Below are 13,643 nucleotides of genomic sequence, written 5' to 3'. Positions count from 1 at the left end.
CGAGGTCTTCTATATCATTCATTCAATCATCCAATGTATAAGTCTTAACCATGTGAATAAATGAGTTGAATTCTAACATGGTAGAAACCATCTGATTACCAGCCAATGATGTAAGCCATTAACATACATGAGAGAAACCATCGATGATGTTAATGGATCTCAAGGTACAACAATACAATCTGTATGGTGTGAATGAATGAATTGAAGTCGAACACCACACATAATTTGTCAGTCGAAAGTCAATGATGAAAACCTGTCATCGAGAGAGAGGAAACTTGCTATTGATGTATGCAAGCTCCAAGGTATCGAAGGGAGCTTATAAGTCAACTTCTTGGATAATGAGTTGATGTTGACAGGAAGCGACCCGTCGCAGGAGGGTATTGATGTATCCCCCATCAACGACATGAAACAGGTATCATGATTTGAGATAGAATGACGTGGATACAGAAGTGGATCAGGAATGGTAGACATGGAATGAAGGTTTAAGAGCATTGTAGCAGATATCGACTGAATGACTTCTCTTGAACATGTCGACAACACTGAATGGAGTTGGCAGCATTGACCCAAAATCGAAAATGGAGACTTTGAAATAATGTGATGAAACAAAAGACAATCATATAACCCACGAAGATGAAGTGGAAGAGTGTCATGTTCAAGAGCAACTCGTTGCCATAAACAAGTAGAGTACCTTGTTTTCCCAATTTCCGCAACCATTGTTGGTCAGTACCTCTTTATTTTTTAACAAGCTTGAGGAGGGAAAGTCATTTTTGAGGAAGGAACAAAATCAAATGATGAAGATAAAGTCATTTTTGGACACCCCCAGTCCCTAAATGTTTCTAGACACAATGATCATGAGGGAACTAGAAGAGCGGGAGAAATTTCTCTAAGTACCCAGGGAGTAACATGCACATGGGATGTGTCATTGAGAGGATCCTTTCCCTCCGAGAAATTTAGGACAATGGCTGAATCAGACAGATCACCATACAAATCCATATTAAATCTTCCACCCCTATTCTTTCAAATTGTTACATTTTGCTGAGACATAGCGCTAATAGAGAAATCACCTACTGGAGATTGGGATGATTGGATAGTGAGGGGGAGGGTTAGAATTTGACGAGAATTTTTCCCGTAAAATAATTTTAAATTTTTTACATGGCCATCTGTAATGATGTGTTTTGAAATGTTCAAAATGTATTTTCGTTCGTTCAATTTTTTTGAAAAATGTCACTAACAGCTTTGAAGGGCACTATTTCATTAGCGGAAGTTTCCCATCACTCCCCAACAGAGGTCTTGAAATTTTTTGAGCGAGTTCAACATCTCATAAGTGAGATTCTAGGCGTATTATGCGGAATTTATGATTGTGGACATAACTATCTTCCCTAGAACTAGTGGACTAGTATAGAACAATAGAAAAGCAAAGAATATAAAGTTCTCCTTAGAGAAATTGAATAATGGAAATAAACTTACTTGGAATCCGTTGCAAGCTTCATTCTCCTCTCGGCTTGTAGGCTCCAATTGTAGCTCTGATTGCTATAATTAGAACCTGCTCATATAATCACAACAACCCAAAGATCTATGACATTTACGTAGCATTATCCAATTACTCTATTCAATGGATTAACAAAGCATTGAAACATATGAATGTAAACATAACATAACATATATAGGAAAACGATATACTATTTGTATTAATATGAAAATGAGAGAGTTTACAAACAAGAAAAATAGTTGATCTTGTATATATCTCCCCAAGTTGACTTACCCTTCCTTGTCACGAAGCACACCTCAATGTCACCCTAATGCATGAAAATGACGACTCTCTTGGATTCAAGGAAACAACATGAGGGCATGATGGGTCTCCAAAAGCCAACCCTGATGTTGTAGATGGCTGTAGATATAGGAGAGGGTGGTAGTTTAGGAATTCTTACCCATTTACCAATCTAGGCTTGAGATCCACCCTTGATGGGAGGATGAGATCAAGGGATAAGAGGTGAGGTCTCCAACATAGGATTATATAGGATTCAAGCTCTTTTCCATGGTAAATAGTTAAAACTACGTTGGAAGCTTCTGGAAGAGGAAGCTTCAAAGATATTTTTTATTTTTCCTGAAATTATAGAATCAGTGTACCTACTCAGTTATGCAGGGTGCACTGTAGTGCACCCTCAGTGAAGGAGAGGCTGCACCGTAGTGTAGTTGCTCAGTTATGCAAGGTGTTGGGACTAAAAATATGGGTTTTCAGCAAATAGACCCGAAAACTTAGAATTTTTGGAAAGTTCATGCTTAGGGTTTTGTGTAGGGATGATGACAACATGTTCAAGGATGTGGATTGATTCGATTTGTGGGCCTATTGACCAGATAAGACAAAATGGCCTATAACAGATTGCCCCCAAAGCGCAAAGTCAGAAACAATCGTTGATGACTGAAGTGCTTTACCTTGTGACAAGTCTGATAAAGAACAACTAGTCGAGATCATCATTTGTTACAACACATTTTCATCATGATATTTTTGGTGAGGGAGGCATACCCATGCTCAACACATAAGCTAACATTACATGTACAATGATAAAAAAAAAAAACCTTGTCTATTGATGACAAAGTGTGGATCCATGATTGGATGATTGTATTATCATAACCATCATGCTCTGTAATCTTGCATTAATCCTGAAAGAGCAGCTTAGATTGATGGAACTAGATCCAGGCTCTTCTATCTCATTCACTCGATCATCTGATGTACGAGTCTAACCATGTGAATAAATGAGCTCAAGTCAAACATGGTAGACACCATCTGATTACCATCCAATGATGTAAGTCGTTAACATACATGAGAGAAACCACCGATGATGTTAATGGCTCTCAAGGTACAACAATACAATATGTATGGTATGAATGAATGATTGAAGTCAAACACCACACATAATTTGTCAGTTGAAATCCAATGATGAAAACCTGTCACCGAGAGCGAGGAAACTTGCTATTGATGTATGCAAGCCCCAAGGTACCGAAGGGAGTTTCTAAGTCAACTTCTTGGATAATGAGTTGATGTCGATAGGAAATGACCCGTCGCAAGAGGGCCTTGATGGATCCCCCATCAACGACATGAAACGGGTATCATGATTTGAGATAGCATGATGTGGATACAGAAGTGGATCAGGAACAATAGACATGGAATGAAGGCTTAAGAGTATTGAAGTAGATATCCACTGAATGACTTCTCTTGAACATGTCAGCAACACTGAATGGAGTTGGCAACATTGACCCAAAACTGAAAACAGAGGCTTTGAAATAGCGTGATGAACCAAAAGACAAGCAGATTTCCCAACCTAACAGCCACAAAGATGAAGTGGAAGAGTGTCATTTTCAAGAGCGACTCGTTGCCATAAAAAATTAGAGTACCCTGTCTTCCCAATTTCCCCAACCATTGTTGGTCAATACCTCTTTATTTTTTAACAAGCTTGAGGAGGATAACATATGCTTGATCTTCGAATTCAAGCTTCTGTGATCCATATCATAATGTATAAAGAATTTTTCGGAGGAAATCACATTGAAGATTTTGGTCGACGCGTTTCGAACCAGCGAGTGTGGTTCATCTTCAAGACATGATGAAGAAACAAATCTAGGAATAAGGTTAAATAGGGAGAGAGGTCAACCTAACAACTATATTTGACTAGGGGGAGGGAAAGGGGAATGTCACATAATATTTAAATGAATTTTATTAATTTATTAATCGTTTATTAAAAATATATAAAAATATATTTTTATTATTATCAACTTAATAACGGCTATATTTGATGATATTTGACTCATTTAAACCTACTTTTATTGTATTATATTAAATTTTAATATATTAATAAATTATATATATTTAAATATATAAATATTGTATAGTAATCAATATCGAAATATATATAAATATATAATATGGTGCTTTTGTAGGGATATATGTAATATTTAATAATATGTTAATATGAAGAATCAAAATAAATTTTATTAATTTATTAATGTTTATTCTATTAAAAATATATATATTTTTATTATTTAATAATGGCTATATCTGATGATATTTGACTCATTTATATTATTTTATCGATATAACCGAATATAATAATCAAAGATTAAAAATAATAACTAAACCTATTTTTATTGTATTATATTCAATTATAACATATTAATAAATTATATATATTTAAATATATAAATATTATATAGTAATTAATATCGAAATATATATATATATAAATATGGTTATCCATATTGAAATATATAATATATAGTAATATGTTAATTAAAATTAATTATTTATAATGTTCTATATATATACAATCAAGCTAAAGATTAGGGTTTTAGAAATATTTGATTCATTATATTTTATTAATATATACAAAAATTAAACTACTAATAAAGATTAAATATATAATATATCTATATTATATTAAAGATTAATAAAAAGGGATTATAATATTACTAAACAATATTATAAATAATAATAATGTTAATAATAAAATATTGTTCATAAAAAAAATAAAAATAAAAATAAGGGGCCTAGACAAAGATGGAGAAAACTAAGAAGAGAGGGCGGGAATCCAACAACTACTAATTTTCCAGCCGTCGTCCCTATTAATATTACTGGAAGACCTCTCAATTTCAATGGCTTCCCTAAACTTACGATGGTGGAAATGAGGAATCTTAGCGATAACCCTAGCCTCCTTAATGCATATATGATGCTTGGTCTTCTCTGCATGTTCGGCCAAAGCTGAAGATTTGGTCCTCCCGTGCTTGATATCAGCAACATGTTCCTTAATCCTTTGGTTAATAGAATGACCAGTTTCACCGATGTATGAGGTTCCACAGGAACAAGGGATGATATAAATGTCTTTCATATCCATCGGGTTTACTCAGTCTTTAACAAACTTAAGGGAACTTCTAAGGGTGCTGAGGGGTCTAAAGGTCGAAGGAATATTATGCTTCTTCCGGATTCTAGCAATCTTGTCAGTTGTTCCTTGGATGAAGGGGAGGTGGACTCCTGAACTGCAATCCAAGGGTTCTTTCTTGACCTTGGGACCTTTGCTTACTTTGAGAAAAGCTTTGACACCCTGCTGCCTACTATAGTCATTTTGAAAAAAACACTAAGGGATTTTTCCTGAGAAAAGTGGTCTTCATCAGAAATTCTAAGAGCCCGAGTGGCTAACGTGCTGAGAACACCTATCTTTTGAGCAGGAAAATGGTGAGAATTGGCATGAAGATACTGCTCAGTATGAGTCTTTTTTCGATATACCTCATGGGAGAAAGATCCGTCATCTTTCCTAGAAATGAGGACATCAAGAAAAGGAAGGCAACCATTGACCTCACGCTCCATCATAAACTGGATGGAGTTGGACTGATTATTGAGATGTTGGAAAAAAAGGTCTAATTTCTCAGGTCCGTGTTGCCATATGGTGCAGGTGTCATCAACGAATATTTTCCGAAGCTTGGGTTTAAATAAAGGTGAGGATAAAGCCTTGTATTCAAAATCTTCCATGAACAGGTTAGCAACAATAGGGGACAAGGGGGAACCCATGGCAACCCCACAGGTTTGTTAATAGAACTCACCTTGAAAACAGAAAAAAAAGTAGAAGTGAGGCAGATCTCTACTAATTTGGCCATGTCGAGATCAGTGAGGTGAAATATGACATCAATGACTTCCTTAATGGGGATGCTAGTGTATAGGGAAACTACATCAAAACTGACAAGATTGTCACCTGGTTCAAATCTCATTTCTTTTAATTCTTTAACAAAAGAATAGGAGTCTTTGACAAAGGACTCTGTTCACCCAACCAGGGGTTTCAACTTCATGGCTAGATATTTAGCTAAAAGGTAGGTGGGCCCACCAATGGTGTTGACAATGGGTCTAAGGGGGACTCCCTCTTTATGGATTTTGGGAAGTCCATAAATCCTGGGAGTGATAGGGCTACTTTCAATCAGCTTATGACTAAAGGAGCCAACCGAGCTACTGGATTTAATAGCAAGAGCGACAGTCTTAGAAATCTTTTTCAAGGGATTCTTGTCAAGCTTTCTGTAGCTTCCACTGTTAATCAAATGATCCAACATCTTCTTCCGATAATCTTCCTTATCAAGGATAATAGCAGCCCCCCCTTTATCGGCTTTTAAGACCATGATGTCAGGGTTCCTGTTCAGGGATTTTAGGGCTTCGAACTCACCTTTGTTGATGTTATTCTTAGGGGGCTTAGCTTTCCTAAGAATAACAGCGCAGTCTTGTCAAATAATATCCTTAATATTATCCTGTAAGCCCTTTATTCCCTATCGTTGCTAACCTGTTCATGGAAGATTTTGAATCCAAGGCTTTATCCTCAACTTTATTTAAACCCAAGCTTTGGAAAAGATTCATTGATGACACCTGCACCATATGGCAGCACGAACCTGAGAAATTAGACCTTTTTTTCCAACATCTCAATAATCAGTCCAACTCCATCCAGTTTACGATGGAGCGTGAGGTCAATTGTTGCCTTCCTTTTCTTAATGTCCTCATTTCTAGGAAAGTTGATGGATCTTTCTCCCATGAGGTATATCGAAAAAAGACTCATATTGAACAATATCTTCATGCCAATTCTCACCATTTTCCTGCTCAGAAGATAGGTGTTCTCAGCACATTAACCACTTAGGCTCTTAAAATTTCTGATGAAGACCACTTTTCTCAGGAAAAATCCCATCTCCTTAGTGTTTTTGTTCAAAATGGCTATAGTAGGCAGCAGGGTGTCAAAGCTTTCCTCAAAGTAAGCAAAGGTCCCAAGGTCAAGAAAGAACCCTTGGATCGCAGTTCAGGAGTCCACCTCCCCTACATCCAAGGAACGACTGACAAGATTGCTAGAATCCTGAAGAAGCATAATATTCCTTCAACCTTTAGACCCCTCAACACCCTTAGAAGTCCCCTGAATTCTATTAAAGACCGAGTAAACCCTATACATATTAAAGGCGTTTATATCATCCCTTGTTCCTGTGGAACCTCATACATCGGTGAAACTGGTCGTTCTATTAACCAAAGGATTAAAGAACATGCTGCTAATATCAAGCACGGGAGGACCAAATCTTCAGCTTTGGCCGAACATGCAGAGAAGACCAAGCATCATATATGCATTGAGGAGGCTAAGGTTATCGCTAAGATTCCTCATTTCCACCATCGTAAGTTTAGGGAAGCCATTGAAATTGAGAGGCCTTCCAGTAATATTAATAGGGACGACGGCTGGAAAATTAGTAACTGTTGGATTCCCGCCCTCTTTTCTTAGTTTTCTCCATCTTTGTCTAGGCCCCTTAATTTTTAGTTATTATTTTTTTTATGAACAATATTTTATTATTAACATTATTAGTATTTATAATATTATTTAGTAATATTAGAATCCCTTTTTATTAATCTTTAATTTAATATAGATATACTATATATTTAATCTTTATTAGTAGTTTAATCTTTGTATATATTAATAAAATATAATGAATCAAATATTTCTAAAACCCTAATCTTTAGCTTCTTTGTATATATAGAATGTTATAAATAATTAATTTTGATTAACATATTACTATATATATTACATATTTCAATTTGGATAACCATATTTATATATATTTCGTTATTAATTACTATATAATATTTATATATTTAAATATATATAATTTATTAATATGTTATAATTTAATATAATACAATAAAAATAGTTTTAGTTATTATTTTTAATCTTTGATTATTATATTCGGCTATATCGATAAAATAATATAAATGAGTCAAATATCATCAAATATAGACATTATTAAATAATATATATATATATATATATATATATATATATATATATATATATATATATAGATATAGATATAATAGATTAAACATTAATAAATTAATAAAATTTATTTTGATTCTTCATATTAACATATTATTAGATATTGTTTTTTTTCAATATAAATAACCACATTATATATCGTTATAAATAATTAATCTTGATTCTTCATATTTACATATTATTAAATATTACATATATCCCTATTAAAAAACCATATTATATATTTATATATATTTCGATATTAATTACCATACAATATTTATATATTTAAATATATATAATTTATTAATATATTAAAATTTAATATAATACAATAAAAATAGGTTTAGTTATTTGTTTATTATATTCGGTTATATCGATAAAATAATTTAAATGAGTAAAATATAGCCGTTATTAAGTTGATAATAATAAAAATATATTTATATCTATTTTTAATAAACAATTAATAAATTAATAAAATTCATTTAAATATTATGTGACATTCCCCTTTCCCTCCCCCTAGTCAAATATAGTTGTTATCTTCTAGCTCTTAGGTTGACCTCTCTCCCTATTTAACCTTCTTCCTAGATCTGTTTCTTCATCATGTCTTGAAGATGAACCACACTCACTGGTTCGTAATGCGTCGACCAAAATCTTCAATGTGATTTCTTCCGAAAAATTCTTTATACAATATGCTTGATCTGTAAGTTCATTCCTCGGATGTATCATTCCAAGTATGTTTAACAAACCCTGAGAAAGAGTGGCTCGGTCCTGTCATGTTTGACAAGTCCATCATTATTTGATGTTTTTACGAGTCCAACAAAGTTGTCACTCAACTCCTTTTCGTGTTTAGAGAGTTTGAAAAAGAGGCAAAACAGAAAACTCCAAAGGTTCATTTTCGTAGATAGTCTCTTGAGTCCGAAAAGGCAGAAAACAATACTCAAAAGAACCTCTTAGCCATGTTCGACTAAGATATTCCTTTTTCGTAAGTAGTCTATCTCAGTCCGGAAAAGGGTTAAACTTATACTGAGTAGACATCTTTTCATTTACTTTAATGAGTTCGAAAAGACAAGTGCTCGATAATCTTTTCATGTTTTAAGAGTATGAAAAGAGTTGAAAGAGAACTCCTCCTAGAGGAACGAGTGGTATAAAGGTTAGCAACTGGTTTCGGTCATGATGGAACTGCTCAAAACACACAAAGGTCAAGAGGATGGATAATAAGACCACTCATTGCAGTGGTTCCTTGGGAAAGGGTAAAACAACCAAGTGAAAGTGTATGATTGGCCAAGTAGATGGTGACGATGGAATGAGAAAAAAAGGGCTTATGTAGCAAAAATAGGCTGATAAAAATGACAATCACAAGAGGTAGGATGAGAATGGTTTCATTTTTACACAAGCTCAAAACATGGGAAATTATGCTTGAAATTTTTTTCTTTTTTTACGCAAGCTTGAAATAGAGGAAAACTATGTTTGAAATAAGTTTGCATGCCCCCCACATAATGACTCAATTCGAGGTACATGCCCCCCAAGCTTCATTTCATTCACCTAAGTAAACTATTGGTTACTAACAGGTGGATGGAATGAAGGTTCATTTACGAGATCAAGTGAAAGACTCGACTGGGAATTTATGAGATCTAATCAAAGACGCGAATTGAAGGGGATATATGTTTCATTTTTTAACAAGCTTGACACAGAAAAAGAACTATGCTCATGACACCTTGTTTCATTTTTTAACGAGTTTGACACAAGAAAGGAACTCTGCTCTGGACCTTGTTTCATTTTTTAAGGAGCTTGACATAAGAAAATAAACTTTGCTTCGAATAACCTTGATCATGGCCCCCAGGAAGCCATGGCTTCCAAGAAGCCTTCATTAAATGGGAGACCAATGTTCTGGAAGGGGTACAGATCAAACGATTCAATGGAAATATCAAGTGCCAGTGCTCCCAGTACTTGATGCACTACATCACCTACAAGATCATTAGTAGACGCGAGCATGGAACAGGTTGTCACATAATTAATTTGTGGCGGGGGAGATACAACTTGCATATAAAGACCATTTAGGGATGTTGGTTGATTGGGAGTCAAATTAGGAACAATGAACGAAAGTTGGTCAATGGTCATGATTCTTCCTTCATGCGAGAAACACTTCACGCAAAAGAGTGAAGAGACAAGAGCTCCCATGACATAAACATAGTCGCGCCCAAGGAGTAAATTAAAATCCAAAGGGCCTTGGTCTACCATCACATCGATATAGACAATATTTCCTCCCAAAGTAATAGGCAACTGGGGAAGGATCCCTAATAGTTGACTAGTTCTTTTGTTAAAAGCCAACAAATTCTAGGTAACAGACACAAGTTGCGGATAACCGAAAGCTTGCCAAATAGTTGAGGACAAAATACTAACTGATGCGCCTTCATCTATGACAATGCTAGGTACGGGCATATTATAAGCCAATACTATGATCTGGAAGGGCACGTAAGGAGGAAGACGATATCTTGCCAGTTGAATCCAATTAAAAGAAGTGATCATACTACTTGCAGGGGGTATTGTAGGAACGGGAGAACTGCCCCCTTGTGCTACAGGAATGGGAGAAATGCTCCCTTGTGTTGTGGGAATGGGAGGATTACTCCCCAGTGCCATGGGAACAAGAGGATTGCCTCCTGTTTCCATGGGAATGGGAGAATTGTTCCCCGATTCATTAGAACTTGAAGAAACGAGAAGAACTTGAGCGGTATGAACTTCACTCTCTACGAGAATGGTATGATCAACTGAAGGTGGAATCAAGTCAACCATTTTCTCAACCAATGGTTGGTCAGGAAGAGGCTCATGGGATCCACATTCAGAGAGAGTGGCATTGATTGGAGATGGATTCTGATCAATCACTTCATCAACTAGTGGAGGATTGAGAGAAATCTTTTGATAACCAACTGGAAGACGAGGCTGAGAAGCTATAAGGTTTTCTAACACTTTTGAGGCTTCATCTATATAAGGATAAAGGTGAATAGGATGATTCCCTTCACATAACCTACAGGGAAACTTGACTTTACTCTTTTTCCCATGGATCTTACTATCACTGGTTAATGGTTTGTCACGAGCATGATCTCCAGACACTGATGACAAAGGCTGATGTGAGCCTGTGGACCACACTTCTAATACCTTGGGAGTACTAGGACAATCTCTAAGAAGGTGATCACCCTTACATAACTTGCAAGGAAATTTAACTATGCGGGGCAGATTGGAATATTTGTCCATACTAGCTGCATTGGTAGCAATGGTTGCTTGGTTCCCCCCTGCTTATTTTTCTTCCTCTTAATCTTCATGTTCTTCTTCTTCTTATCCACTTGGTTACTAACTTTGAAGTTTTCATCAGACGAAGAGGAAGAAGACCGAACATGTGAAGAAGGAAAACGGTCAACACTAGGATCAACTTGTTCAGGCGGGGGACTACTTGGTTGAGAAACAATTTGGACATTTAGAACCAAGGAGGTTGTAAATAACCAAACTGGTAAACCAATGGTAAATTTGGGAGGCACAACATTGCCATATAAGGAGCACCAATATTTCCAAAATGAGGACAATTACCAAGATTCTCATCAGAGGGGTTTCTTTGACTGGTGGTCTCAGGAATTAGTGCCATTAGTCTCAACCTAAGATCCACTATGGAGTTGTTCCACGATAAGGATGTTGTTCCGTGGTCGATTAATTGATTTTAGAAACTAACAACAAAAAATAAAACAAAATAGGGGTAACTAGGCAAAAGGGTTTACCAAGTAACTGTGAACTGCATTATACCATCTTGGTGAATTAAGGATTTACGTACGAGCATGCAATCTCCCCGAATGTTGTGTTTGGTGTATCATAGTATACAAGGCGGATGACTCGGTTACCTAAGGTGAGGATAGCAACCTAGTGTGGACTTCCAAAATATACTCGACGATACACGGAAGTGCAGTCTGTGGTAGTGTTGTCTAATGCGTAATATTACGATGAGAGTGTTCCCATATACTTTTCATGCGTGGAGCACCATCCGATATACTCGAAGGTACGTGGAGAACAGTTTGATACACTTACGTACGTGGAACGCGATATCACCCCAGGAATACAACGGTGGCAAAAAAGGACAAATCCTACATTTAAAGATGTCGGAATGCGGCTCTAGCCTAGACCTCTAAATGTTTCATTAAGTTTCAAATGGTCCTTAGATTAATTGAAGTGAATTTTAGAGTTTATCTTGAATCATGTTTCAGTTTCAAGGCTCAAAACTTGATGTCACATGAACACACCTATGATGCAACTAATATGACAAAAAGAACTCTTTTTGTTTTCCTTTTAACAATGAAAGACCTACTTAAGTAGGGGAAGAAAAAATCAATCAACAATACCACAAACAAGAGATGTAACAATCAATCTCCTCAACTTCACCATTCTAATCAAAATCAAAGCCCTATATGCAATGCAAATAATTGTTTTTCTTTTCTTTTCTCTTAATCTTCAAATGCAATGAAAACTAAGATGCAACAAGATCATTGATAGAAGAAATCACATAGAATACGACTGCAATATAAATTTTTTCAATTGAATCAACAATCAAGCTCAATGTTTACAAATGACCTAATTGATAAGAAGAAGAAAAAAACCAAAGAAATTCTTACCAAAGGCTAATAAAAACAAATGCAAACATTAAGATGGATTTTAAGAGACACTGACAAACTAAAAAAACTCAAGAAAACATTCTAGACCAGAGTAGATCAAAGAGAAAGGGAAATGAATGCAAAATTTTGCATCCTACAAGATCAGTGCAAGTGCATAAGGGACACCAGTGTGCTGCAACGCAAATGCAGCACAGGAGAAGGTGCACTGCAGTGTAGGTAGGCAGTTATGCAGGGTGCATTGGGGCGCTTTGTCTAATAACAGAGAGATGTGCTAAGGTAGTTTCAGTCAAAATATGACACAAGAAACCCAACCAAGCTCTAACATATGTTTTCTTAAGATCAATCAACGTCTGGGTGAGACAATTAAAGTTGGTTTAAGAGGTTTAAAGGAGCTAAGGTCAAGGAAACCACTAAAGGAAGAATCGTCCCCATCGGAGTTGCCAAATTGTTATGCGGAATTTACGACTTCAGAGAAAAATATCTTCCCTAAACTCAATGGACTGGTCTAGAACAACATAGAAATTGAATAATGGAAAGAAATTTACTTAGAATCCATTGCAAGCTTCATTCTCCTCTCACCTTGTAAGTTCCAATCGTAGCTTTGATTACTATAATTAGAATGTGCATATATAATCACAAAAAACCAAAGATCTACAACATCTATGTAGCATCATCCAATTACTCTATTCAATAGATCAACAAAGCATTGAAACATATGAATGTAAACATAACATAACATTTATAGGAAAACAATATACTCTTTGTATTAATATGAAAAAGAGAGAGTTTACAACCAAGAATAACAACTGATCTTGTAGAGATCTCCCCAAGTTGACTTATCCTTCCTTGTCACAAAGCACACCTCAATGTCTCCCTAATGCAAGAATATGATGATCACTTGGATTCAAGGTAGCATCATGAGAGCAAGATAGGTCTCCAAAAGCCAACCCTGATGTTGTAGATGGTTGTACATTTATAGAAGAGGGTGGTAGTTTAGTTATTCTTATCCATTTACCAATCTAGGCTTGAGATCCACTCTTGATGGGAGGATGAGCTCAAGGGATAAGAGGTGAGGTCACCAAGATAGGATTAGATAGGATTTGAGCTCTTATCCATGATAAATAGTTAAAACTACATTGGAAACTTCTGGAAGAGGAAGCTTCAAAGAAATTTTTTATTTTTCCCA

Source organism: Pinus tabuliformis, chromosome Q (genome assembly GCF_031772625.1).
Source record: "Pinus tabuliformis cultivar Carrire ecotype Pingquan chromosome Q, CPIR1, whole genome shotgun sequence".
NCBI lineage: Eukaryota > Viridiplantae > Streptophyta > Pinopsida > Pinales > Pinaceae > Pinus > Pinus tabuliformis.
This window is presented reverse-complemented; position numbering follows the sequence as displayed.